The sequence below is a fragment of the Schistocerca piceifrons genome, unplaced genomic scaffold (assembly GCF_021461385.2).
Source record: "Schistocerca piceifrons isolate TAMUIC-IGC-003096 unplaced genomic scaffold, iqSchPice1.1 HiC_scaffold_121, whole genome shotgun sequence".
NCBI lineage: Eukaryota > Metazoa > Arthropoda > Insecta > Orthoptera > Acrididae > Schistocerca > Schistocerca piceifrons.
Window position 1 is genome coordinate 32,501 of NW_025727026.1, and position 2,500 is coordinate 35,000.

Sequence of the window (2,500 nt, forward strand, 5' to 3'; positions counted from 1 at the left end):
TTCAGAGTCACCAAGGCAAACGGACCGGACGAGCCGACCGATTGGTTTTGATCTAATAAAAGCGTCCCTTCCATCTCTGGTCGGGACTCTGTTTGCATGTATTAGCTCTAGAATTACCACAGTTATCCAAGTAACGTGGGTACGATCTAAGGAACCATAACTGATTTAATGAGCCATTCGCGGTTTCACCTTAATGCGGCTTGTACTGAGACATGCATGGCTTAATCTTTGAGACAAGCATATGACTACTGGCAGGATCAACCAGGGAGCTGCGTCAACTAGAGCTGAGCAGCCGGCCGCCCGGGAGTGTGTCCCGGGGGGCCCGCGCGAACACGCAAGCGTCCGCTCAATCATTCTGCAAACAGGAGGAGGCTGAGCTCCCCTGCACAATACACCTCGAAACCCCTCTCAGGTCCCGGCGGCGCGCAGCGCCGTCCCAAGTACTTGGTCGGGTTCGAGAGAGGCGCAATCGCCCGGAGTTAGGCGAGTAGACGCTTTCGGTGCGACCACCCGTGCTCCCAACTGAGCTTGCCGCTGCCGACAGAGGCCCGGGGAGCGTGCTGTCGTGGCATTGCCGGCGGGAGACAACACGCGCCACCTACGGTGACCGGCAGCTCCAACGCCAGCGCCACAGAAGGACAAAAGCCCCACTTGGGTGCCGAAGCGAACTCTCCCAGCACAGCGCACGCGCCAACACATCCGCACAGCTGCGATACAAACCACCAGCGAGAACCGCTGGGGCGACCGAGCAGCAGACGGCGTCGCGGCGCCGAGCGCCGGGCGGCGGCGCATCCTCAACGCACACAGTCCTCAATCGGACCAGCACACTGAAGATGTCCACCGCGCTTCGCACCGGGCCCGCGAGGACCTACTTTGGCCGCACGGCGCCGCGCGCAGGGTGCGCCGGCGCGCAGCTGCGACGCCTGCCGCGTCCGTCGGCCGGCGCGCCTGCCACTGGCCGCCCCCACCAGCCGGCTGTAGCGCGTGCGCCCACGCACCGCGCGGCCAGCACGCCGGGAGGCGCCCCCTCACCGGCCGGGGACGGTCCCACCCAGCCACCGCCGCGTATCGCTTCACACCCAGATGCCGTTCAGTTTCGTCGGCATGGTGGGTATCGCTGGAACAACCGGTTAGTACCTCAACCTATCGTCGCCATCACCGATTCACCCCTAGCGAGAACAACCGCACCACAACAGGTTACCATTTGTTCATTTGCGTAACTTCACCAGAAAACGCAGGCGTCCATCGCCATTTGCAACTTCAACGATTATTGCATGCCTGTGTCAGGTGTCACGCCACACTACGTCTGCCCACATACACGCAACAAAATGTGCACGCCTAGACAATACGTGGAAGGTGGCCCCCGTACGTATGCGATGTCCATTGCTCGAACGACTGTCAACCGGCCTCTGTAGCATGTCGCAGATATGGAACGCGGTGCACCATGCCATCACGGTGTGTGAGGAGAGACGACTAGGTCCGAATACATCAACAGACAGCTCATGCTGATCGCCATCCACGGCGTCCGTTCCTCCCACACGTCTCTATGGCGTACCACACTGCAATCCAGCTCTCATAGGGAGACGACACGTAGCTGCGTGCACAATATTTGCACTGTATGGTCCGCCGTTTTTGGGCGCAGTCGTTGTGCGGTCACACATGTGCCACGATGTATCATTCAGTACATAAGGACGAATGTGCAGTACAGATTGTGGTTCACGCGTACGACATCAGCGGACAGTTGACACAGGCCGCACCACAACGTAGCCTGAGTACGTCGCATGCGAAGGGCATTGAACATGCAAACTTCTCACCAACCAGCTTGCGAAGGCAGGGGGCAAGGTGGGGACGTGGGGAGGGGCGGCATGTACGTCCTGCTGCCATCCACATTACAGTGTACAGCAGGAGCATGTGGAAAGTGAGCAAGACTTGCAAGGTGTTTAACATGAAGCGATACACAGGGGTGCGGGCAGTGCGAGTAGCGAACTATATTGCGAGGGTTGCGGGTGGGCAACACTACAGTAATTGAACGAGTCGTATAACAATTACAGAGCAGGTTTAGGCGACAACGTGGGTTACGTTAAGGCGACAACATGGGTTAGGTTAAGGCACAACATGGGTTAGGTTAAGGCACAACATGGGTTAGGTTAAGGCACAACATGGGTTAGGTTAAGGCACAACATGGGTTAGGTTAAGGCACAACATGGGTTAGGTTAAGGCACAACATGGGTTAGGTTAAGGCACAACATGGGTTAGGTTAAGGCACAACATGGGTTAGGTTGAGGCCACAACATGGGTTAGGTTAAGGCACAACATGGGTTAGGTTGAGGCACAACATGGGTTAGGTTGAGGCACAACATGGGTTAGGTTGAGGCACAACATGGGTTAGGTTAAGGTACAACATGGGTTAGGTTAAGGTACAACATGGGTTAGGTTAAGGTACAACATGGGTTAGGTTAAGGTACAACATGGGTTAGGTTAAGGTACAACATGGGTTAGG

The 2,500-nt window shown here is 56.8% G+C and overlaps 1 non-coding gene across 1 annotated transcript in view; it reads right to left on the reverse strand.

Annotated features, from left to right (window-relative positions):
* Positions 1 to 268, reverse strand: part of LOC124729468 — a 1,908-nt gene extending 1,640 nt beyond the window's left edge. Inside the window, exon 1 of the ribosomal RNA XR_007007697.1 lies at positions 1 to 268. This exon is cut by the window's left edge and continues 1,640 nt beyond it. This is a non-coding gene — a ribosomal RNA (small subunit ribosomal RNA).
* Positions 269 to 2,500: the final 2,232 nt, after the last annotated feature.